General features: G+C 43.7%; 1 protein-coding gene across 12 annotated transcripts in view; it reads right to left on the bottom strand.

Moving 5' to 3' along the window:
* The window catches only part of dcn (decorin), a 77,711-nt gene extending 50,570 nt beyond the window's left edge, over positions 1–27,141 (bottom strand). For 5 of the 12 annotated variants that reach the window (XM_035651447.2, XM_035651438.2, XM_035651528.2 and 2 more), the window contains exons 1-3: positions 27,047–27,141; positions 11,288–11,446; positions 4,284–4,386 (exon numbers count right to left, since the gene is read on the bottom strand). The gene's annotated coding sequence lies outside the window, so the exon portion shown is untranslated. The remainder of the gene's footprint in view (positions 1–4,283; positions 4,387–11,287; positions 11,447–27,046) is intronic. The other 7 variants (XM_035651473.2, XM_035651456.2, XM_035651497.2 and 4 more) reach the window with 3 other exon arrangements.
* Positions 27,142–27,511: the final 370 nt, after the last annotated feature.

Here is a 27,511-nt window from a genome sequence, read left to right as displayed (position 1 = left end):
GTGTGCACACGCTATGCAAGAGCAAAATCCCGTCTGAATAAGCTGGTGAGGTTTCAGGCTTTTGGTTTCAGGAAATGAAATGTAAACAAAAGGAAAATTAACATATTTTGTTGAGCCGTTTTGTGTGGAACCGGCTGATGTGTCTGACAAACTACAGCTTGAAATCATTGAGCTGCAAAGCAACAATCAGCTTAAAGTTTCAGGTTCAACAACTTCCCTCTGCTCCAGGTCTATAAACCGTGTGTGTGTCCTGAGGATTCTCCCCAATCCCCACTTCCACTAAGGACTGACCGACCCAAACCTGTAAAACCACCACTACTATCTGACATCAGACCGCTCTGCGAAGAGAAGCTGGTCCAGCCATCGCATTGGAAAATGTATGTGTCCAATAATTTAATATGGCCCACAAATGATTTTATAAAAATTGAAATGGCCCTTGATGGAAAAAAAGGTTCCCAATCCCTGTTTTTCTCATTCATCACATCATGCCACCAGAAATAGGACAAAATAATCTTTGGTGAGGATTAATTCTCAACAAAGTATTATTTGGTGCATGATGCAAATATGTAAAAGGGAAGAAATATGTTGACAAGTGGTGAAAATCCTCTTAAAAACAGAATTATCTGAACATATGGAGGGGGAGATTTGTAATTTGTGGGAATTTAGGGACTAACTTTCCAAGCAAAAAAAAAAAGACTTCCTTCGTCTATTTGCATATGCAAAATACAGAGATGGGGGAATAAACAATCTCTGGGTATTTGGTGTGTGGTTGTGTAATCAGGAGGGACATGGATCACAGAATACTGAGGAGCTGAGTGCATCAGCAGGGCCTCCTGCCATCCTCGACTAACTGCTGTGCGTGGGGAGATTGGCCACAACTTCCCTTCCGTTGCACGGAGTTCCTCAGTGAACCATTCAAGTGCGTGTTTGCAACAGCGCAGAGCACGCAAATATGGTGGAACTCAAATTACTTTTATTAATTAAAAGATTGTCTTGTTTGAAGGGTGAACGAGAGAGAAAAGTTCGTACAGTCATCTGAAAAGGTACTAAGACATTTGGTAACTATTTTTGATACGACTGCTTCACAATAGAAGCCATCCCTTGTTTGCCACTTGAACAGTTGTGTAACTGGATCAGTGAAAAAAATTGTTTTCATTTGCACTAACTGGACACACCTTTTGATAGGCTGCGGGAGGACGAGCTGCAAACAGTTAGCCTGATACGAGCCAGATAAAAACTGTAAAGAGTTAACACAGGATTTCATGCTCGCGTCGTTTCTGTGAATCCATCATGCAAGTGAAGGCAACTTGAAACTACAGTATTTGGCATTTAATGGCTTCTTCGGGGGGGAAAAACAACAACCCCATCATAAATAGCATGTACGAGTTACATTTCATGAAGCAAAGCAAAACAAACGGATGGCCATCTAAAAGTATGAAAGTTGCTGTACGTAGTAATCATAATCGTCATCTAAACCAATCCTGCATTAACGTCACGTATGTCAAGCTCACAAATCAAAAGCCCTTTCATGATCTTATCTTTATAATCTCTCTATTCTTTGTCCACCTTCGGTAAACTGTAGTTGAACCTTTGGGTTTTGCTGTTGCTCTTTACTACGTCTGGCTGCAACAAGTGCATGTACGCTTGAGTTTCCTTCACAAAATGGGAGCAAATAAAAAGGCAACAAATTTGTCCTCTCCTTCGCTGTGTGTGCAGCCTCGGTATCACTTCATTAAAACATTTATTAAATACAGAGAGAGCAAGAACATCCTGTCCTCATAGACAAAAGAGACAAACAGAGTGATAGCCAGAGAGTAGGATGTGCAGTTCACAAGCATGCGTGCTTGTGTTTGTGTTTGTGTGTGCGTCAGTGCAATCACATAACTTGTGATGAATGGAAAACAAAGAGTGAAGTGATAAATGAACACTGGCAGGCTTCACTGACTAAATGCTGGAGCAGTAGCGTTCGCCTGCTGTATAAATGGCAAACATAACTGCACTCTGGCTGATAGATAATTTTGTACAGTATGGAGCCGTGGCCTCTTATTATCATCAAAGGGGTCTCTTAATCACATGTAACATTCGCGTGTTTGACCGGCTCCAGAGGAGCGAACACACACACACACACACACACACACACACACACACACACACACACACACACACACACACACACACACACACACACACACACACACACACACACACACACACACACACACACACACACACACACACACACACACACACACACACACACACACACACACACACACACACACACACACACGGCCTCTTCCTTAACATGAAATACAGCAAGTAGACGGATTGATCGGCCGTCGAAAGAATGTTCCTGCATCATGTGAAAACTCGTGCTACTCACCAGTGAGTCCAACTACACTGATGCAAACAGACAGGCCAGGCTTTGTAGGTGTGTGTGTGTGTGTGTGTGTGTGTGTGTGTGTGTGTGTGTGTGTGTGTGTGTGTGTGTGTGTGTGTGTGTGTGTTTGTGTGTGTGTGTGTGTGTAGCGATGTAACAAATCTACCAGAAACCCATGAGTTCTTCCCCCATACTTCACTTGTCATTAATATTCTGAGTTGACTGATCGTACAGGCCTGAGTGAATTATGCTGCGTTCAGGTGACCAGCAATAAGTAACACCACAAAATAATGACGGCAGAAAAAAGGAGACACTGACACTCATGTTGGTTTTGTTCAGACTCACTGAGCCGATCACTATGGGGACAAGACCTGCGTCAATTCTCGTCATCGAGCCCCTCGATTCACTCTCCGTCCCATTCTGTGTGTACAGTACGTCCGCGTATATGTATTGCATAACCCACTCAATTTCGTAACTGCATTCATCTTGGAAAACGCTGCCTACTTCCCAAAAAGCTGAATACTGATGGGAGCTACAGGTCTGAATTACATTTTACTTCTCTTACATGCTCCCTTAACAAAGAAAAAAGGCATTCAATGTGTTCCTGGATTGTACGAAGTGGGGGTCGAACAACAGAGAATCTCACCTGAATGACCTGAATAAAAACAGTAAGATTTTGTTAACTCTGACTTTAATTAACGGTAAGTGAGTCGAGCTCTATTTCTCTACACATTCGCTTTTCGTGACTGGAGTGAAATATATTTTCTGAGTGTCTTCATTTGGCACACAACAGGTTTGAGGTGTTTGAGGGGGAAATAAAAATCCAGGTTAAAATACAGTTTTACCAGGTTCTTTAAAAAAATAATCCTATTTTTCCTCAAATCGATTGAAGACCAAAGTGGTGTTCTAGATATTTATAAGAAACCAAACGTAACCATTGACATGATTAACTTATCTGACATCCATATGCATACACCCACAGGCACAAACCAGCACTCCACCCTCTTGGGTTCTTTGCCAGATTCACAGATTATACAACCAGCCCTGCAGTAGGTTACCATGTTCCACAGGCACAGCTTACCACCAGCTGTCTGTGCCTGTGTGTGTGTGTGTGTGTGTGTGTGTGTGTGTGTGTGTGTGTGCGTGTGTGTGTGTGTGTGTGTGTGTGCGCCTGCCAACCCAGAAAGCTTTAAAAACTGGATGCACTCAGGCAACGTTTTTTTTGTGCCTGCTGACAAGTGACATTTGATTTTCAAATTTCTGACCTTTTGCGACTGCGGGTTCATCAATATGTGCCTGTGGATGTGATTGTCTACGGGGGACCCGGCGTTTTTTTCTGTGAAATCAACCAGAGACTCGGCATCCCGGCCTGAAAGATGTGTACGCTTGAGGACGCCTCACAGATCTCACCAGCTGTCTCTTATCTGTCCATCTGAGCCCAAGGCTTTGACGTCGACGTTTTCTTTTACTGATTGCTTAACATGTTATAAAAGAAGTGTTCACACAGCGCGTGAGTATTATAAGGACGGTTGCGCTTGGAGGAAAGCGAGCACTTCAGGTGACGAACTGAGCAGCCTCACAAGCTGATTCCTGCTGTTTTTACAAGTGGAAGGATATTATAAAAATAATAATGCAAGGGGTGAATCTGTGAGGCTTTTACGTCGCCCGCTCTCTCTTTCTATTTCTGTCGGGGGCAACTGGTGTCATCTTCCTCTGCACAGGTTCACGCCACACCAAAAAGGACGGAGGGCGGTGTTTCCCTCCATTTCTTTCTCACCCCTCTATAAATCATCCTTTCTGAGAGCAACTGCAAGTCAACAATTCATTACCACCGGGAGAACTACATAGTTCCCATAAAGTGTTAAAAGACTGTCACCTCTTAGCACAGAAAAAGCATATTTACCTCATCAGTGACGACTACTGCCGCAGCTTGAGGCTACTGTCATGCTGTTGCCATGACATCTGGAATCCACAAAAAGATTCTTGCTGCAACAGAGGGGGGAGGCCTGTCAATAACACACACACACATAAGCCCATACATTAAAGAGGCAAAGACGCAGAGGCATGAGCACACATTTGATCTACGAAGATAAAAGAAGGGATAATAATCTTTCATGAAAACATACTGAGTGATTAAATGTCATTACAACACAGTGAGCTCTCAGGTAGCCAATCTGATTGCATCCCTATACGGCAGCCGATGACAGATTGAGCTTTCAGTCCAACTTTGAGTCAAAAAACACATTCCCGGTCTGTCACTGCAGGGGTTTTCAGATCTCCCCTGACAAATCTCTTGGATTCTGTCAGTAAATATTTCATACTGAGTGGGGGGTATGGAAATGTTGTGATGAGGAAAGTGTTGCATAAACATATTTCAGTGCCCTAAAAACAGAATATGACACGGGGGTAGCTGAGCTATAGCTTACAGGGACCTGAAGCAAGAAAGAAGATAAGACGGCTGGAAAGGAAGCTGAGCTGATGTACATTTAAAGTAAAGCTTTGATTTTAAAATACATTTTAGTCAGCTAGGATATGGACATTTTACCAGATTTTTTATTTAATCTGCGTATGTGTGTTCTATGGTATATTTTATTAATCTAGCAGCCAGGCACGCAGACATCTCATGTTGAAGGGAGTGTAATTAGTGGAGACACCACTTCATGGATTTTTAAACAGACACACTGTCCCACAGGAGCTCCATAAAGTCCATATTAAGAACGGGACCTATATAAAATACTCTTATTGTGAAAAATAAGATGAAAAACAAAAAAAAAAATTAGAGCTGGGAACAAAGAGGAAAAACAGCATTTGGGTTAAAAACACAGCAGTAAAAAAAGGGGGAAAGCAGGAAAGTTAAACGCAGCCCACTTCCTGTGAACAATTTCAAAGTACGAACAGTCCGACAACCCCTTTTTTTTTGACAACATGGTTTAAAGCTCAGTGGGATATAATGGCTTTAATCAGCTGTTAGGTAACCACTGCCAGGTGGTTGCCATGGTAATATGTGCAGAACCACCACCTTTGAGGAAGCACTGATCCGCCCCAGCCTGCAGCCACATGACTCTGCTCGGCAGGCTTGCTGGTTCACTGGCAGTGGTGTAGTAGCCATCAGGGAATACCGTGACAAATCTTGGTGGGCTCCTTAAAAAGACTACTGAGACTATATCCACACTAATATGTTTTAGTTTTAAAATCACTTTGCGATTGGGTGTTTTCAGTCACGACTCAACGCCCAGCAGTGAATGCAATATGACTAAGGACTTACAAGCTATCGTCCAAAAAGCAATCATCTGCATCGTGTTTAAAACCAGCACACACATGCTCAGTGTACACGAATAGACACATTTTTAGGTGTGTTGGATTGGAAGGAGATCATTTCCGATACGAACTTAAAACGATCAGGAGTATTTGACTAGACGTGGCCTCGCTGACCTCTTAGCCCTCCCTCAGCTTTCCCCCTCCGTCTTGATTTCTTTGGATTTCTTTCTGCCCTTTCAAACAAAACAGTGCCATGTTTTGAAAAAGCTTTTTCATGTACTCCAACTAACAATGAACGTTTAGCTGGTTTCACATGAAACCATCTTTTAGAACAAGTGTCAACCATATTTTGACTCCCCACAAAGCAAACATTGTGTCCTGGAGTTCTGATGGGAAATAAATAGCTTGCTCATGTGGCACTGGCCTATTGTTTGGCAAACCAAATACCGCTGCTGCAATCAGCTGCCGTCTTGCTCAATCGGCCCTCAGACTTGGCACGGTGGATGTGCATTGAACAGTTTGTACCAGGACGCTTTAGCTCGGGGTATTATCAATAAAACCTTGATAACAAACGACGCCTAGTACGTGCCAAGTCACCAACTTTGTTATGTCATAAATAAGAAACCTTGGACTTGAATTTAAGAATGCAGCACAGAGCTGACGATAAATCTTATGGCAGGCAGGAGATAGATTTAGGGTAATTGATTGATCTACTTTTTCGATGTAGATAAAAATTCCCCCCCCCTATTTTTCAAAGTATTTGAATTGAAGATGCAATTACTGCACAGCAGATTATTTCCCGATTCCCTTGTCCACAGTCCCACAGTAATTTTTAAGGCATATTTCCCCAGACTAGTGTAAAGGCATCGCACATGTAGTGGAAGTCACAATGAATCAACTCCCATTTTTCCTCTTACCTGATTTACAGTGCTGTGTCGGCTACCAGAAAAAATGAAATCTTCTACTCATTGAAAAAAAAAATTCACTCACTAACAGCTAGAACGGATTCACTTTCATGCACTCTTTCAAAGGTAAATGCACAATTCGCCTTCAGCACATGCAAGTGTTTACCATTTCGAGCTATTTTATTACTACTTCATGTCTTACATAATCATGTGTATAAGAAAGTACATGTGTGCACCAAAAAGAGTGGTAGATTTCTCAGGTAACTTATTTTCATCTGACATTTTATTCGTGAAAGTGTTTCTGTCGTGAAAGAACTTTTTCATCGCAGGCCTTTATTAGGCCAATCCCCTTTTCACTTTAGGGAACGAGACAAGAGGACGGCATGCAAGGAGCGAAACATGCCCAAGAAGTTCTGCCTCATGACAGGTGGAGTCAGGCATAATCAGTGAATGCAAATGTCATCCCCGCACCAGCCTCAGGTGCCGCCGTGACTCTGGGTGCCAAGAACGTGTGGAACTAATCCTCAGGATTTGGTATGCTTTCCTGCCTCACCTTCCCACTGCTCACGACTCCTTCCCCCGTCTCCCTTGTCTGTCAAGCTGCACCAACTTTTCCTCTTCCATGAAATTTTTTGCTATTTATGTTCTCACACAGTTGCCACCCATGATCTTTCTTCCATTAATCTGTTCACTGGCTCCTGTTCACTTCCACCAATTTCTCACCCGCTTATATTTCCAACATTTAAGATTGCGAGGGCCCCTTTGTTTTTTCATTTTGCTCGTCACTCACTGCCTCCTACTTTTCCCCCTGCCTCCTCACTCATTATCTTCTTCCTCTATCCCTCTCTCCCTGTGGTGCCTTCAATCCCTGCTCCACTTCCCCTTTCCTGTGTTCTCCTTCTCAACCTCCTCCTTTTCTTCCCTCATCCTCTCCCCTAAGGCTCCCACTGGCAGGGTCCTAAAGTTCATTTGCACCTTTGGAGCAGACTCCACTGAAACATTTCGTGGGTCACAGCTTTGACCTTGGGAGAACAGTGCTACTATGGCAACAGAGCAGGAGCCATGCTGAGATACCATCTCCACCTTAGTCTAGTGTCAGAGACGAGGCTGTTCGAGAAAACCACGGTTAGAGGTTTTATACCATGTTGTGTATTTATTACGTTGGCTAAAATGCCTCTAGACCACTATTAGCTGAGGTGAATCATAATAGTTATGGCCCTGTCATTCAGGGCTAGATAATTAAATCATCTTTAACAGTGTTCGGACTGTGGTGGTGGTGGTGGTTAAGGTATTCATCTTCTTCTTCTTCATACACATTCTTCTTCAGGACCACCCAAAGCCTCACCAGCTTGATTTATGTCATGAATTTTCTACTTCCTCCCATACATCAGTCATCATTACATTTTTCTCCAGTAAAGTAGGAAAAAGGTTTGTCGATTTTATAGATAGGTGCTGTAGCTCTTGACTCATGTGGCCAATCACTTGTCGATGTTCCATCTTAGCCTTTAGAACAGCTGTACGTCTGGGAATAAACTCAAACCTGTGGTCGAACTTAAGGCCCTTTGCCCGCAGTTCCAGGAAAGAGGCTTAAATAATGTGCCAGTGACCGACAGCCAAATGGCAAAGCCATATCAACAAGGTGAAGCAATTGGACAATTGAGGCGGTTATATCACATTTTAAATTGGGGGGAACATTGGCCCAAGGTGAGGGTCAATATAGAAACATTAACATGTTTGGGGCTGGAATGCCTCTTGCGTCAATGCCTGACTCAGCGAGATCAAATAAGGATATCCTGTTAGAACTGGAGAACAATCTGTTTCTCTGAGGGCCTCTCTCAAAGCCTAATTGTTATACCGCTCAGTGTGCGTATGCTCATCCTTCCCTGTTTGTGAGTTTGAGCAAATGAGCGACTTGCAGAGAAAGGGAGAGACGGGACCAGTTCGTGAACGGTAGGATGCATCACTCCGAGCTTATATTTCATGGTAAAAGACAATTTTTTGTCTGATATTAGCTATTTTTTTTACTTTTACCTCTCCCAAGTTAGTAATACAGACAATAAGAATCCACGGTTGTGCCCCCTGTCCTCCCTGTAACCCCTCCCTCAGTCGCTCCAGTAAGTTTCTTCTATCTGTCACAGGGTTGACAACTGGTCTGTGACTCCTGCGTCACAGTGGGCTGAATCCAGGTGGCATTACCATGGTGACGACCACTCTAATGAGTCTCCGGCGATGGAAATGGAAGATTCCATGCTTTTAAGGGCTGACATTGCTGCTGTCAAAGCTGCAAAGTGGATATGGAGGTGAGAGGAAACAGGGAGCGAGGCAGGCTGACCTGGCCAACATTTATGGAATGTTTTTCAATGTTATGAATTTTTCTTCCACCGAATCTTTCGTTCCAACTGTCTGTCTGTGTGCATGTGTGCTTTTTTTTTTTTTTTTTAATAATCTCTCCTTATGAGTGTTTTATTGTCTCTGTCTTTTCCAGGATGAAGAGACTGAGCAGTAGTGATTTGCAGTTTTCAGCTGGATGAAGATGGAGCCCCAGGTTTCCACTTATTCATGCGTAGAGAATGGCTTCCATGTACGGCTTGGAGCAGCTATCATGATGCGAGAGTAAAAATGGGGCTTTAGATTGTTTTGGCATTTTTGCTCTATTGGATAGACAAAGTAGAGAGAGACAGGAAAGGGGTGGAGAGGGGGGAGGTTGACATGCAGCAAAGGGCCAAAGCATGGATTCCAACCCAGGCCACTGCTTTATCATTCAAAACTAAATGATCCAAAACAGACCTTCACCTTGCATATGCTAGTACTGTACCGTTTGCACTGAACTTACATTGTATAAGGGGAACAGAATTTAAGTAAAGCCTCACTAATTTTCATTTCAGATTTAATTTTAGACTTAATCTACAGCTACACATTATCCAAACAAAACTAGCATCAGCTTCACACACCCGGTAATGTATTCATGTGTTATGTGTGTGCGCCTTAAAACACATTAGAGGCATTTTAAACTTGCACGCCTATGCATCATATAGACAAAGCAGTGATCCTCGCATCACCCTGGCCACAGAGGGAGGGTTACATTCACCCTCAGACATGACACAAACAGACAAACACACACTTTGCCCGCAAGAACCCCCCCACTTCATTAGCACATACTTTGAACACGAGGCGATTCTCAAGCTTCGTCGAGATCACGTCCTGTGATGCATAGGGTCGATATATGTTATGCATGCATGGTTATACAATTAGCATCATAGTGTGGCACTTGTGCACATGCAGCATCCTCCTCTTGTATGCGCAAGGGCACTCTAGCTCTTATTGACATGCGTGCATACACACTAAGCCCCATTGTTCACACAGTCACACACACACACTTTTCTGCCCAGATACTGTATAATGATGATACTACGTTGGTCCCCAAACAAGATTATTCACGCATCTTTCTTTTTCATGCATCTATCGCTCGCTTTGTCTTCCTGTGTTTCCATAGGTGTGAATAATCAAATATCAAAACATGTTATTTGTGGATCTGAATTGAGCATAGAAACAAAATGTTGCTTTAGGAAATCTGAAAACTTAAAACAAAAGATGATCGTTGGAAAAAAAAATACAGGTCACTGATGATCTTTGAATTTATGACCATGATGCAAAACCTACGTAATAGTATTTGAATGAAATCCCAGCCTGTTCGGTCAGTGGCCACAGTTATGTCCTACATCTGTCAACCGGTGAGGAACAGCACACTTCTCTCCAGGATGTGAGCCTGCCAAAGTGGGATGGTGGGAGTGTGTCTGCATAGTAACAAGATTCCTGCCCAGAGCATGGGGAATAATGCCCTGAGTGTGTGTGTGTGTGTGTGTGTGTGTGTGTGTGTGTGTGTGTGTGTGTGTGTGTGTGTGTGTGTGTGTGTGAGTGTGTGTATGTGAGAGAGATGACTGTCTGGTGCACTGTCTACAGTCTGCAGGGGGTCTGTTCCCCTTCACTGGGCAGGAGATACAATGTAAACAACTCCCCCAGTCAGCCAATCAGAAAACACGCTACGGTGACCACCCATGCCCTGGCAATAACCTCACACACACACACACACACACGCACGCACGCACAAAACTCAGTCAGAGTGGATGTACAGGCACATATAGAGTAATGTGGAAATTAATGAATTACACCTCATGGATATTGAGATATTTCAACAAGCAAACATTTTTCCTCTGCATGGTCCCATGCAGGTCAAATTTGTGCAAGCTCTCCAAGATTGCAGACGCTTGCACTTGACACCAAACAGCTGCAAGAGTGACCTAGTGATCACTGTGTTGAAATGTTGGTAGTTCAGTCCTGGATCCTGGATAGGAGGGAGGAATGGTCACAGATTTCTGAATTTCAAAGTGTATCGAATCACCTCTATCTGTGGGCACCGTTTCAAAGAAGATAAAATGATTGCTTGTTCAAATGTGTTGGAAAATGTCAACAGTTTTCTAATGGCAGAGACACCTATGACACTTTTTGACCTTGTTTCAGTGTGAGTGTGAGTGTGAGTGTGTGTGTGTGTGTGTGTGTGTGTGTGTGTGTGTGTCTGAAGTGGGGGAGGCTGCAGACAGACATACATAAGTGATGGAGCTGGGTCTGGAGTTCCTCACGGAGGAACATAATGGCACAAACACTGTACTCTAAAAGCTATTTCGCAGCACACAGTGTCCACATCCGACCAGGAACCAGGCATGTCATGTGTGTGTGATATTCTCACCTCAAGAAAAATGCAGCGTGAAAAAAACTCCAGTGCTGCCCGTTTTGATGTTTGTCCTTGTGTAAGACCTTGTTTACTGCCGTTGTGTTCCTCTGGATGGAAGCCATAATGAAGTCCCTGTGCGGACCACAGGATCCCATCGTCCTCGCCTGTCCTTGTCTGGTGGAGCAGAGACGGGAGATTGAGGAGAGGTGTCACGAGACAGACAGACAAACTAATTAGTAATTGAAGACAGTGACAAAAATCTGTGGGTCTTTGTCAAACGGCTACGTGTCTCTTTGACATATTGGTTTCCACTTGAGATTGTTTTGGGACCCTGGTATAGGAAAATTGAAATATAACAACTGCATGATGCAAAATTGGACAAATATTTGGTGATTTACATAAACTATGCAAGCACTGACACCTCTGCAGTGAAGTCATCCAGTCCCTTTTCACCTGCTGAAGTGAGAGGCCGCTATGAGAAGGGTTTGGTATCAAAATCCGGTGCCAGTCTGGTACCGATTCCTACTATTTTAGCTTGGTTGTGATTTTGTGGTGTTCTACCATTGACATTCAAATCCGAAAAAAAACCCAACGATAACATAAACTTTGAAATTCAGATTTTCTTTAAAAAAAAAATAGCCTCCCCATTTGATGGAAACGTGTCATTTTCATTTTATTTTTTCAAAACGTTCCCACCCGCTGGATAGGGTTGAGCGGAGACACAGTTAGAGTCAACCTCCCCTTTTTCCTCTCGTTCTACGTCCGGGTGCATTATCGCGTCGGTGCTCGTGATTTAGTGAGCCATTTCAGTAAAGGGCGCGCAAAGGCAGCGCTGGGACAATAGACCTCAGGGTCAGATCCATTTTCATTTTATATCACATTTACACACGACACAATGCAGATGAATTGATTCGGTGCTCCGACACAGGCATAAACAACAGCAAAAGGTACCGCACCTATGAGCCTCGTAACAGCACTCCGTTATACACACACACACACACACACTAAGACACACGCACAGAGGGCAACCAATACATCTACATCTTCATAAAGTGTACATGCCACTGTAAATTTCTGGAATGTATTGAATGGGCAGAGTGCTTCTCTCGCTCTTCAATATTCATGGTGATGGAGATAGAAAGGGCCAAAAACGAGTTAAACGCCACACACACACACACACACACACACACACACACACACACACACACACACACACACACACACACACACACACACACACACACACACACACACACACACACACACACACACACACACACACACACACACACACACACACACACACACACACACACACACACACACACACACACACACACACACTTCAATGCTGCCATATCTGTGATGTGATTTATATAGATTTGTTTTTAGATATTTCTTAGTCTTTCTTTCTTTTTGTTATTACACTACAAGAATTGTTCTCTGCGACTGCACCTATGATCCCCTTCTTGGAGCAGACTTGCGTTTTTATCGTGCTCCACTAGCTGATCCTGGGTCTCAGGCTTCTCGTGGGTAGCGGGGATAAGGAGACAAAAATCCCAGCATGCCGAGTTGAGAATATTCAAATCTTCTTTTCCTCCAGACAGAGGATGAGCGGAGGTGTGGGCGCAGTCGGGGCCAAAGATGGGATTGTCTTTAAGGACACACTCACTGAATCCATAAAAACACGGTCTGGAAGGCTGCCAGCCTCTTGGGATAACGTGCTAGTGAGCGTACTGTATCCATCTGCCCCATCACCCCCCGTGTCTCCATCTCCTCCCCTGCTCGCCTCCTTTCATCTCCAGGTGGGCCGACTGCAGCCCACTGCATGCATGCTATTAGCGCTTTCTTGAAGTGAGGCGACCTTCCGATGCCCTTCAGTTTCCATAGCAGCGAGCGGGGCAGGTCGTGTAACATTAACATTCGGCGAGCTTGAGCGGCGGCCTGATCAAAGCTCCATTGATTTTGTGTCTCACATTTATTTCAAATATACCCTCCCTCCTTCCAATTAGAAAGTGGGGCAATGGCTGATGTGGGACTTTTAAATACATTTTTTGCTAGAATGTTGAGAAACAGGTGAGAGATGAAAGAGTGAAGGTTGGTAAATTATTTAAAAATGTACGTTCTCCGAATGAAACCCAAAATAAGGCTTCTTTTGTTTGGTATGTAATGTTCATCTGTTGGTCCACCACCTTATTTCTACTGGATTGATTTCCATTGACTTTTGTACATACACGGTTCCTTTAAGATGAACATTTTGACTTTTCCTTTAGTGCACGGTCGGGTTAAAATTTCAATATTCTGATTTATGACCAAAATGCCTGCAAAGCCAATGATATTCCCATTTACCTCTGCTGTACTTTGTGTTCGTTGCTGATTTGTGCTAGTTAGCATGCTAGCACGCCCGACTAAAGATGACAACATCAGCCTCGGGGAGCATGTACAGCGTGCATGTGCAGGAAGAATCTCTCCCCAGGCAAGGTTTTACAAACTACTTGCAAAGTCAGGATTTCCTTGAGTCGGGACAGCATGGGTTTATCGATTTTTTTCGCGTACTTCATCCTGGCATGAAACATGGTGTAGTAAATCATTTCCCAAAGAGGTAGAGGTTGGCAGCAATAGTGAGTTACAGTAAGGAGGAGTGTCCTCATAGGCTCATCGGCGCATTGATTTGTGCTTAGAAATGATCCTAGTTTAACCCTGTAAAAGGGGACGGCGGTGCCCGATGGAAGTAATAACAGAAATTCCTTTCTGACTGGCTGAGATAGACTGATTTAAGAAGAGCACTGATTTGCTCTGACCAATATTTTGGGGGGGATTTTAATCCGTAAACGCACAACACTGAGTTTGGAGGGCAGAGGGGTGGTGAGATTAGATGTGTGGGGAGTCAAGGATCAGACAGACAGATTAAGTAGATATGGATGGACACACACACACACACACACACACACACACACACACACACACACACACACACACACACACACACACACACACACACACACACACACACACACACACACACACACACACACACACACACACACACACACACACACACACACACACACACACGATTTAAGAGGTGGCAGCTTATTGACCTTTGCCCTTACAGATGAGACAGGAAGCACACAAATACAGTTATTAGTGGGGGCTTTTTTTTCTGCCAAAAGATAAAGACAGTGAATAAAAAAAAAACTAATGGAGGACAAATAAAGACTTAGTAAAACACTCCACAGAGGCTTTCCCTGGTTATCCGCTGTCTAGCCTCTCGTTTAGCTCCCGGGTTGGGATTTAGCATAATCAATTACAAAATGAGCCCCCACCCCTCCTATCCTCCGCGCTCCTCCTCCTTTGTCTGCCTCCATCCGTCCCCTACTGTATTTCAGCCTCTGTGGGCAAATGACTGAACGCCACTTTCCTTTCATGGCTTTTGCATCTGCGCACACGCGGGCAGAATATGGAGACATCGTGGCATTTTCCGATGCCCTTTTTGTCCACGGAGACACTTGCGAGACGCCGATAAAAGGCGCAACAAGCTCAGTCACAGATCAACCTTTTCGAGGAGGAGGAGGAGGGATGAAAATTGAAAGTGCTTCAGAAGCTCAGTGGAGTGAAGGAGGGAAAAAAGAAAAGGGGGGGAGGACATGAGTGGGATGTGGTGATGTAAGAAGGCAAGGGTTGCTGGATTGTGGCAGTGTGCATATGATTTTCTGTGTCTGCTTGTTTAAGAGCAGAGAGAGGCGTTTGTGGCAAAGCAGAGAGAGCGGAGCAAACAGGTAGAGAGGCTTCCTCAGGCCGCCGCTCGAGACGAGCGCTTGTTGTTCGCTTCTTAATTATGGCCCCTTTAACCTATCACGGCGCCGCATGGCCTAGCTTACCATACGGACCGAGCTCGAGGCCATTGCATGAGCATGAATAATGCAATGATCAGCCGCTGCCTCTCAGTTTTTCCTCCGTCTGTCTGCTCACCACTTAGGGGGTATAGGGGACAAAGCGGAGGCGCAGACAATGCAAAACCCGCCCCGGCCTTAACTGGACATTTTGTTTTTTAGGATTCTTTAATGAACTATTACACCTTCCAATCACATTATCTTTCAGAGCAGTTTCCGCCTCTGAGTGTGGTGGCTCATTGCCACTGATGTACTTAGTGACTCTCATCATCTTTGATTTAACATGCAATTTGTTTAGGCATAATTATCAGTCTTTAATGAAGTGTAAAAGTCTGGCTCTTGCCTCAGACATTCCATGATTGTAAGCTCCTTTAGCCTACCATAAAGCTGCTTTCAGACGTGCAGGAAGTCCGGACTTTTTCCGGAGGGGCTGTACAGTATGTGAGAACACAAATGTTCGCAAATGTTGCCATGTTCGTGGACCCCACATCTTTTTTATGCTATGAGCTTTGCTAACTGGGTACAGACTGTGGCATTTCATTTATTGTACAGATATGTAGTGGTTTTGCTCTTGGATGTGGATTTATCATAATGATGAAATATTCCTTAAACCAAGCTATAGAAATTAGGATTAATGTGGTACCAGCATTATTCATTGTAAAATATTGCCAATCCACTGTCGTACAAAATTATTATTTTATTTTAGTTATTGTTCCTTAAAATAAACATCCAGTCTAGTCTTGATTTATTCTCATCAATCATTCTATTAGACTTGGTTCTGTCCCTGCTTTTTATGCAAATGATGGATCCCTAGGTTTAAGTATTCATCACTTAAACTCACGGTCTCTTAAAGATTAATATATGTATATATGTTTGAATCCCTTTTATTCCCCAGGGTGCTTTTCTCCAAAAATATATGCAGTACGTTATCCACCGATTAGTCTGAAGGGAGAGTGGCCTCTTAACAACGGATATTATCTGTCGGGCTGAGTGTGTTGGTGAAGACGTGGATTCAGTGACGGGGCGGCAGAGAACGAGCAGGGACGTCTATGAATGTAGAGAGGGACACAAACAGCAGTGTGACGCAATGTGCTGTAATCACAAGGCTGTCAAATACACACTTTAGGAGTGTGTGTGTGTGTGTGCATGTGGGCGCTCATGCAGAAAGACGGAGATTAAAGATGGCAGGAAGAATCCATTGGGGCTCAGTAATATGGAGGAACCAGAACTAATCAGCGGCAGTGTGTTTACAGTATATGAGCGTGTGCACTTGCGCAGCAGGAAGTGATTAAAGTGTGCGTCTGTGGCTCATATGACCACACGCACAGCAGCATCTTATACAAAATGGCTGCGGACGTAACGGACGATGAGGTCAAAAATATTGACCAAATGTAAACGTGAAACTTTTAATTAATATATATATATATATATGGTAATGCCAGTTTTGTATTGAAATTAATCAAAGGCAAAAGATGTTGCAAGAAATCCATGGCTTTAACATGAAATATAGAGAGAAAAAAATCGTAAATTTTGTTAAGCAAAGAAAAGGAAAAAGGGGCTGTATGCGAAAACCTAAATGTTGCTCCAGACGTTTCTTTTCCGGATCTTTACCTGCCAACCACCTAGTCAAATTTCCGTAAAATATCCGAGTGCGCCCATGTGAGGAAACGGCAGGAAAATCTGCTTCCTCTTGACACCGGAACGCCCATGTCCAGTGTACATGAAGGATCAGGTGTAATGCGTTTGCAGTTAAAAGAGATTACTCTATATGGAGCGTCTTTTTTATTTCAAAATGAAAACATAGTAGTGTGGACACAGTCTTTGTTACAACTAAGAACCCTTTTCACGTTACACGCAATCTTTTCTTTCATTATTAGTATTTTATTCAAGTGTTATTATTATAGACTTTGAACTGGACAAGGATAACCTGTTCAGTGTTTATTGAAACGTGTCTCCTATTGTCTTTCTCTGCATGATGCTTAGCTGTTATTTACAGTTTTGAGGCGAGTGCTCTCCTGTCCCGCATTATGTAACCGCAGACTCCAGCGGAGGCTTCCATTGGATCGACTTATGTAAACAGCTCTCCTGCTGCGCTTCAACTGACTCATTCCTGCTCAAAACCTGCGCTTATGGGGGTGGCTGCGTGTTATTTAGTGGCTTCTTATGTCATGATTGCAGCAAAGGAGCTGATGGCGCTCGCACAAACCTACAATAACTGCAGTGGCGTCAGCATCCGTGTAACCGTAACACGACAGACGCACACACACAGAGAGACAGAGAGACAGAGAGAGAGAGAGAGAGAGAGAGAGAGAGAGAGAGAGAGAGAGAGAGAGAGAGAGAGACCTCCTGTCCTTTGACATCACTCGTAATTTTTTTTTTTCACGGAGAGATAGAGTACAGAGTGTATTTCATCCTCGGCAGCTAAAGACAAACACTTCATGTTTCTCTCGGTGTCCTTCACACCTTTGTCCCGCTGCCCCTCTTTCTCTCTTTGTCCCTCAGCCTGTGCTTATGTAACTCTGTTGTCAAGCTGTGGTGACCACGTATCGCATGTATGAGGAGATGTGATTATGAAGAGGAGTTGAATGGTTGGGTTGGGGGGGGGGGGGGGGGGGGGGGGGGGTCTTGTGGCTCGCTTCAACAGGAGAGGATGAGCGCCATGGGCGACACGCTGCTTTTCAAGGTGTCGTGGCGCATTGGAACAATAAGAGGGGCGACACGCCCTCTCAGGTGGGTTTTTTCATGTGCTAACTCACATTGCAGGATTTAAGACCCCAGAGGCGATTCAGGTGTCAGATGCATGCATGGCTGAAAAAACATGTGACACCCATTAGGGATTGCATTGTTCCTAAGAGTGTGCTTCCTCCCATTGAGCAGGAACTGTTTTTATTGCTTGAAACCACCCAAAGCAAAAAGCCCTTTCTCGTCTTGCAGCACAAACAAGCCAACTATTTCAGAAATTGACCAGAACGAAAAGTAAAACTCCTCGCCACTGGAAAATTAGGGGCATAAAAATCCATGTTTTATGGATTTGCGCGTCAAACTACATTGAGGTCCACCGTTGATACTTGTCGTTGAAAGAACTAACACAACATTAGACATGTGATCAAGTCCTGTCATGCTTTGATTACACACCCAACAATAAAGGTGTGGTCAGATAAGAAAGTGGAACAGTGAAATCAGTCCAGAGTCTTATGAAACACGAGTTGTTTACAGACATTAAACCCTGCAGGGCTTGTTTTGCTGGCAAGCTAACTGCTAACATGCTAGCATATTCTTTGTTTCATATTTCTCTACACTACACCGAATTATGATTTGGCAAAACAATCTCGACTCAAGGTTCACATACTGTATCACATATTCTTCATTGGCAGAGGGGGACTTTTATCATTTTGTTGTGAAAGTGTAGATGTTGAAACTTTCTATTGTTCTGAGTACATTTGGAGCTTCTGATCCGTGTCGTCTTAGAAGTTGTAGCAAGCATTCATTTTAAAACTTGATGTTTTTTGGTGTTTTTTTGCACTGCACATTGGGATTGGATTTAACCGAGTTTAACCCCACAGGATTTGTTTGACTGCAGTTCCAGTAAATTAGTACATGATACTAAAGCTTGCTGTTCTCCTCTTTTTTCCATCCCATGTGCCAGTTGGAGTGTATCCCCTCTGTTCCGCTGCCTCCTCGCATTAGAGGCAAAATGCTAAGAGACATACGAGGGAGATAACTGTGACCACTGACACATTAATTATAGGAGGACAGAATAATTAAAGGATGCACTGATCATTAATGATAAGTGCCATTAGGATGAAATGTTACGGTTGGTGTGTGTGCGGCTTGTGGTGGGATGTGCTATACAGTATGTGTGAGAGCAAGGAGCTTGTGAAACATTTATATCGCTATAGGTGGCGATGACTGTATGGTGCAGACACAGACAGGTCAGCAGATAGACAAGGTCATCGGGCTTGCACAAAAAACGCCCCCATCCCCCAGAACCGTAATCGACAGGACAACCCAAAATCAAACCCGCCACCCTCAGCAGTATCCATTATTTAAAGGAAACATAGAATCACTCTGTATTTATGATATTCCATTATCTGCCTTTCCACTTCCTTCCGCCGAATTTATGATTTGCTAAGCTAGAAAGATTTGCGTTTTGCTTACTTGCCGGGGCATTGTCAGCGCGTGAAAGGAACAAACCAGTGTGGGAGCACGCTCACACTTGAATCTGCTTCATGATTGTGTATAGAGCATTTAAATCCCATCTCCTGATCTATTTGTGAACCTCAGCACTTCCCGACAGTCAGAAGAATTCAGGCATTATGAAAATGGGCAGAAAATGGGTTGGATGTCAAAGACATCAGCATGAGAGTAGTGCACAAGCAGTGTAAGGCTTTTGGCGTTTGCAAATATTACTGTTGAACAACTCTCTGCCGTGGGCCTTTCAGGCTTGCACAGTTGTGTTTTATTGCTGAAAGACGCAAGTTCAGAAAAGCAGAAATAAAACCCCTAGTTTTGTCCTTTTTCAAACAAAATCACTGAGCTGTTTCGGGCCAGTTTGTCGACAAGATGAGGGATTTGAAGACAAGCAAGGAAGCAGCTGCTGGTAACATTATCCATTCCAATACCTCTTATGTGAAACCAATCAGGTTTAAGGATTAGGAGATCCTCTTCTAAAAAAATTCTAAAAAAAAAAAAATCTAAAAAAAGGCAAAACACAACAAATACATCTCAAATATTTAATACTGTATTCAGTATTAAAGGCTTATAGATTTTCTGAAGCCAACTGGAAATCTCAGATGGAGTAGTTGTGTCAGCAGCAACTTGGAGCTGGCATAGCGAGACTAAAATATTCATATTTGCAAGTTAAAAATTGTACTTGTTTGTTCTATTGCAATAGCGAAAGCGTTTGCCAAACCTTGCAATCACTGTAACACACACACACACACACACACACACACACACACACACACACACACACACACACACACACACACACACACACACACACACACACACACACACACACACACACACACACACACACACACACACACACACACACACACACACACACACACACACACACACACACACACACACACACACACACACACACACACACACACACCTGAGCCAGAATAAATGAGCAGCCCCCCTCCTCTTCCCCTTTCCTTGTCTCTCTAATATGGATGAAGGAGCTACTTGGCGACTTGACGACCCTCATTTCCACACCAATGGAGAGCGTCCGATACAGCTGTAGCTGATGAAATACATTACCGGGAGATGCAAGTCGTCCCCCACAGATGATACCACCCACAGAACAAAGGCTTTCGCCGATGAAAGGGACAATAGCAGGAACACCTGTTTCCACTGCAATGTGCATCTAATACACATCACTCAAGAGGAAATTGTCCGACTGTCCCTAAGACCTGCAACACCTGAGTGTGTAATGTAAGTTAGAACAATTTCTGCAAAGTTCAGGAAGTTGAGTTGGAAAAATTCATTTCAGCATCAGAAATTCCCCCTTTCCAAGCTGGTTTTTGTTTTTATGATTTCATAATTGTTAAACTCCGAAAAAAGCAAAAGCACCATGTTTATCGTAACAATCCTAAATCCTGCTACTACCATCCTCGTTCATTGACTTGGTTGGCATTCAGACTGGAAAATCAACTCCAATTTATCACAGCTTTTTAATTTATGTTCATCTCTAGGAAGAGCTCGAAGAACTTGAAGCTAACAAAAATAGATAAATGCTTCTTATATTTTCCTAAGTCATCTGGGCATTGCAGATTTTAGTGAACATTACTCAAACAGCAGTAAATTGTGTGTATTTCTTTGGGACTATTTTCAGCTGTGGATTGATACACATTCGGTGTTCTGATGCTCTAATATTTACAGAAGGCAGATGGTGTATGTGTGGTCCGATTCAAAATAAACGACAGTGTCCATGTTCATGATAATGAAATGAAAAGTGTGGCTCATTTTTGTGCGAAAATGGATTTGGGGACACGATTGGAGGTCTGCCAGTTTTTTACATGATCAATTCATTGGCAAGGTTTGTTGACAACGTTTTAACAGTAGCATTACAGTTTAAAGATACACATTAAATAAGGGGCTACACAGGTCCAGGATGTTCTTAATATGCAAATAAACTCTATTATGCTCCCATCTTTACATGTGTTTGTAGCTGTATATTTTCTTGTATGTGTGTGTGTTGTGTCGGGTTCATTGCTCCACTGATGTGTTGAGCCCATATGGTCAGCAGGTTGGATGGTCCAGGAACAGTCCATTCTGTGGTGATTTGGCAATGAACACACCGTTACCCCTGCTACCCTTCCATTCCCTTCACGCTCCAGCATCGATGATGTGGCACCACACAAGGTGTACTGTGTTTGTTTATGAGTGTTCTACTGCAGTTTGCTCCTGTGTGTGTGTGTGTGTGTGTGTGTGTGTGTGTGTGTGTGAGGCAACGAAGCGTCCAGTGTGTGGGAGTGTGTCCTGCCAGGAGATAGAGAGAGAGAGAGTGTGTGTGTTTGTATGTGTCCTCGGAGCAGGCATATGGGCACGGAGACGGCCGTCAGCCAGACTGGCTCAGGTTGCTGCTACTTCTGTCCCCTCCTGGAACACAGCAGATGCCACATGGGCACGGACTGAAGAAAAGATAAGAGCGCGCGCACACACACACACACACACACACACACACACACACACACACACACACACACACACACACACACACACACACACACACACACACACACACACACACACACACACACACACACACACACACACACACACACACACACACACACACACACACACACACACACACACACACACACACACACACACACACACACACTATATAATAGATAGATAGTTCAAAGGGGGGTACGGAATGCAGCGAAGCAGCTTTTGCAACGCAGAAGCACCAGGAACAACATCCAAATTATCTCAGTGCTATGTATCAAAATAACTTCGATGAGACTGATGTGCTGGCAGGTTTTTGGCAGCAGTAATGATTTTATCTATATTTTTTTTTTTACAAACAAGGCGAAACTCCCTGGAGGTGAACATGTGTTCCACCCTGTTGTGCAATGGTGTGTAAATTCATTCATTCATTCATTCATTCATTGTTTAAGGCAGACTAACGGTGCTGTCACACACACAAGCTCGCAGTCCTGTTTACTGTCATGTACGCAGACACATGCTGACACACAAACACAATAGCAGACACGTTGTACGGCGAGCTAAGACGCAATGTGTGTAAACCTTCACATCTGTGACAGAATGGGTTCAAATCAATCAATGAAACATGAGATGTAAAGTTTACCAGCTCACTGGCAAAAATGGGTCATTTCAGCTGCAACAGAACAGGACAAATATATATATATATATATAAAGTTAGCAGCCACATCTGCCTGCACAATATTTATGTTGTTATGCAAATTTTAATGTGCTACTCTCAGATAAGAGTTAATATTGTGTCTTTGTTACTCGCACAAACATCTGAGGTTAAAAACTGTTATTCTCCGACAAAAAAAATGGAGCATAGTGAGGATAATACAGCATGTTGAAGATTATGATAACCTGATGTTGAGCTATTATTGTTTGATATTCATTTATTTATTTAGGGGTTTAACTGCTGTCTATATTTTGAAAAAAACCCTGCATATTATTAGAAAGAAATGTGAAAAATAATCCCACTATCCAGGAGGAGACAGGCAGCTTTTCTCTTTTGTCTGCCTGCTTTCTCTTCGATCTTTGCCTTTACCTTAAGGACACACAAATACAAGCCCACTGTGAAATATCTCTGTTGAGCACACGCACACACAGCCATAGCAGCAGTCAGACAGACAAACGTACAGACCGAGTGTTGAAAGTGGGTCATATCTCGATGGGGCAGGAGAATAACAACAGAAATATAAACTCTGCCCTGTCAGAATCATCCCACTGTCTTGTCTGCACAAATGTAATTACACAGCGAGAGGCTGGAATACACATCGCTGTTTTCAGGCCACGAGCATCCAGATTGCTCTTTTTTTTATTTTTATGAAATGGAAGTATTAGGAGGCATCGGCAAGTAAACATTTTGCTGTGGGGGTGTGAGTGTGTGTATATGTGTGAGGATGGGGGTGGGGAGGTGAAAGGTCTCGTCTTTTGTCCTTCTGGCTATGCTCGGTTGCATTAAGTTTCAGACAAACGTGCATGCGATAATCGCTGTGCGCACACACAAAAGGGCTACATCCCTCGTCTTGACCTAGCCATTGGCCATTAGCTGTCTACACGTATTGTGCACAGACATGACCTAATGCTGCCGATGCAAAAAAAAAAAATGAGGTTAAAGCCAGCAGCCACGTAGAAGGAGGGAAGACCAAGAGCAGAAGTTTGCGTCACAAGCCACTGCAATTTCTGCAGTTATTACACTGAGATGGAGATATATTGAATCGGTTGCATCCAATAACTATGAGTTGCTGTTATTGGTCCCTCGCCTGTTAATGTGATTCAGTTGACAATCAATCATGCAGCACGCACACAAACAGACGCGCACGCATTTCCACGTGTCCCCTGTGGTACACAGAGCCGCATCTCCATCTTGTCCACGCTGGATTCCCTTTGTGACGCACTCTTTCCCTTTGTTGTTTGCACCGAGTGGGTATGCATGCTGAGCGTCCTTCAAGCCTTTAGAGAAGCACTGAGGTGTCCAGCGAGGCGCTCGCCTGCCCTTTCACACCCTCGCAGGGCCAAACGTTGCTTGAAAGGCACCAGAGTCGGGGCTGAGATTAGACTGCGGCGCGGAGAGTCGACTCGACTGGAATACATTTGTTGTATACAGCACACACTGGAGCTGCAACACAAATCGATTAGTAATCGACTACTAAGTTAATCGGCAACTATTTTGATAATCGATTAATTGGTTCAAGTATTTTTTATTAAAGAAAAAAAAAAGGACCGGATTTCAGCTTCTTAAATGTGAATTTTTTTTCTTTGCTCCTCTATGACAGTAAACTAAATATCCTTTTGGATGTGGATGAACCAAAACATCATCTTGGGGTTTCGGAAACACAATCAACATTTTCACCATTTTATGGACCAAAAAACTAATTGATTAACCAAGAAAATAATTGACGGATGAATCAATAGTGAAATAGTCGTTAGCTGCAGCCCTAGCACATACTAAAACAGAAAAAGTAATAAAGCCAATACAGCCCTGTCTTCATTAAAAACGACAGTAAAACATAGAATATACAGTATATTGTGAGATAAACTCGAGATAAATAACTGTTGTAAACAACCTGAAAACACCTGAGCTGATGTGATGCACAGCATGAAAGCTATTTACTCTATACTATATATGTATGATAGTGGGTTTTTTTTTAATTTGAATAGGTTAACTTATTGCTGCTTAGCCCGCAGCTGGGGTGATAATCTGGGGTGGATTATCAAAATAGTTGCCGATTAACTTAGTAGTCGATTACTAATCGAAACACACTGAGAAATCCTCAAGCTAATTAGGATTTGAAAGCCAAAAAACAAATGAATGGTCATTTATACTGGGCAACAATGATTTACAATGGCCCAAACAAAACAGTACAATCAAACAGTAAAGGCTCAAAATGTGTATAACTGGAATGAATTGATCTCAGAGACATTTGGGTCTTTCCCCCTTGGTAATTAAAAGGCTGTTTACTAGAGCTCCGGACAGAGGGTCTGCCTACTATGGTCGAGTGGACGTGTCGAGAGAAGAGGCGAGGGCTGTCCAAAAGACTGCCAGGGCCAAAAACATTCTGGATAGGCCGCCGCTAGCCCAGAAACCCCACTCAGTGGCAGAGCCAAAGACGCACACACACAAACTCGCAGACACAGCCAAGCACTCGGCTGGTCGACTGTGCCAGAATCACCCCTGGGGTGGAGGGTACATTAACTAATTGCTCAGCCCAGCTTAGAGTGTACAACAGCATCGACGGCGAGAGAGGGGAGTGGGAGACAGATCGGACATAAAGACAGATGAGGAGGAGAGACAGCGAGCGGCATTAACAAAACGGAAAAGAGTGATCACAGTGACATGAATGGATGCAGAAGAAGTGCAGAGAGACTGACAGACAGACAGGCAGAAAGACAGACAGTGAGACAGGGAACCTGTTTACATGGGCACGAGTCCAATGCAGCATTAGGACTTAGGCCAGCAGGGGTACGACAATGGGGTAGGCTGCAAGGCAGTGTGTGTGTGTGTGTGTGTGTGTGTGTGTGTGTGTGTGTGTGTGTGTGTGTGTGTGTGTGGCGTCTGGGACAATGGGCCAGTGGGGTATTGAAGGACAGGGGGATTATAGGTCAGACCAAAGAGAGAAAGTCGCGGGATTTGAGGTATAGGGGAGAAAAAAAAAGGAGTGAAATAAATAAATAATACGGGGCAGCGAGGCTCTGATGATCAACCCAAACCAGCAGGTACAGACACCAGAGGGACACAAGTCCAGACACAAACATGAAAACACACTGAGCTGTTGCTCTAGGCCTCTTTCTGGAGAAGCTTCAGATGGGGCCCCCCTCCATCTTTGCCCACACTGCCCCCGAGAAAAAGTGTCTAAAACCAGCATAGAAACCCCCCCACCACCACCACCACCACCACCACCACCAGCCTGCCTCACCCCGCCTCGCCCTCTCCATCCTAATAAACAAAGGGAGTCCTACAAAACGAAATCGGCCCAACAAGTCTGTGCATTGTTGCCGGCGGTTACGCAGGAACGGCAGGGCTACGTGGCCACTCTGTGGGCTGCGAGGGCCCTTTGGAGAACGTCTGCTGGGTATCTATGGTGATGGGAGTGAAAGACATAACACTTTTCTTTTGCAGGAGAGTGTGTGTGTGTGTGTGTGTGTGTGTGTGTGTGTGTGTGTGTGTGTGTGTGTGTGTGTGTGTGTGTGTGTGTGTGTGTGTGTGTGTGTAGGAGGGGGTACTTTCTAAAGGCACAGAAACGCAGGTGTTGGCGTGCTCCCTCACACTTACTTATTTTTCTCTTCCTCTTTTGTTTTGGTCGTTTGGCTGCTTTTGTTCAATTTTCTCTCTGACAGTCTGAAAAGCTCGTGTGTCTGAAGACGTGGGCTGTGTAAGATGTGGAGAGGGGGAAAAAAACAAACACCTGTCGCATGATCGTGTCACACAATAAAATGTCTTATTGCGATGTGAGGAAGATGAGAGGACAAAAGTACACCTGCTCCTCTTCGTCTCCCTCTCGTTCTTCCTGCTTGGTAGGTGAAACAAAAGGTGCTTGTTGTTCAAGTGTCTCCCTCCTTCATATGTTATGCATTTATTCTACAGGGTGTTGGGCCAGCTCCTTGGAAAGTGCAGTGGGCCAAGCTACCGGTCGCTGCACAGTGATGGAGGCTCAACCACCGAGGAACATGTGGCCGGCTTCAGTTTCCACAACTTTTCCATGACACAAGTCCAATGAAGGAAGTTCAGTTCAGTGTACACACCAGATGTGATCGCATAGCTAACAGCGAGGCGGCTAAAGTTCACGTGGAAACAGAACCACTGCTCAGCAGCCAATTAAAGTGACAGTGTTCTTATTGTCACAATGTAGGAAAAACAAAAACAAATACAAAACATTGACAACCATTTTCACCTGAACGCCATAACAGCTCCAACACCAAGCAACTAAACCAGCAAGTCGCAAAAACACCAGCAACAACAACAACAACAACAACAACAACAACAACAACAAAAGCAGCACAATGCTACGTCATGCTAACAACAATTAGCTAGTCGTTCGTAATCAGGTGACTCAGCGAATTCCGACGACCACACGTCACGGAACCAGCAGCCGAACAAGAGCAACATGAGGAAGTTCCCTCCGAACAGCCAGACACACAGCTCATGTCTTACCTTTGCTGCGTTGTCACGATGAATCTCGTATCGGTCCACAACTCTCCCCAAACCGGCCGCGCCAACGTCGCTGTGTCACTTCGAAATGACTCCTGACAGTTTCCGTCTATTTATTTAGTTCCAGGAGGAAAGAAATGTTTTTGTTTTTTTTCAAACAATTTTTTTATTTAAAAAAAAAGGACAAAGACAAATTATACAGTTACAGTATACAAGGAACAACAACAAAAAAACATGGTTAAACCAAAACAGTCACGGTTCTTATTTGGTTTCTGAAAGAAATTCAATTAAATTAAAAAACATATTCTCCCACAATAAAGCAAATTCTGAAAATATGTTCAAAGACAAATCTGATGAGGTCTTGTCAGATTTTTTGATCGTGTGAACAATGTCCCAAAAATGTGCAACTCTGTATCTGGATGTTTTTCACAAAAAACAGTTTCATTTGAATTGAACCATGCACTGATT

Source organism: Scophthalmus maximus, chromosome 12 (genome assembly GCF_022379125.1).
Source record: "Scophthalmus maximus strain ysfricsl-2021 chromosome 12, ASM2237912v1, whole genome shotgun sequence".
Taxonomy (NCBI): domain Eukaryota; kingdom Metazoa; phylum Chordata; class Actinopteri; order Pleuronectiformes; family Scophthalmidae; genus Scophthalmus; species Scophthalmus maximus.
The sequence above is the reverse complement of the archived record's forward strand: the minus strand, read 5'-3'. Positions and strand labels throughout refer to the sequence as shown.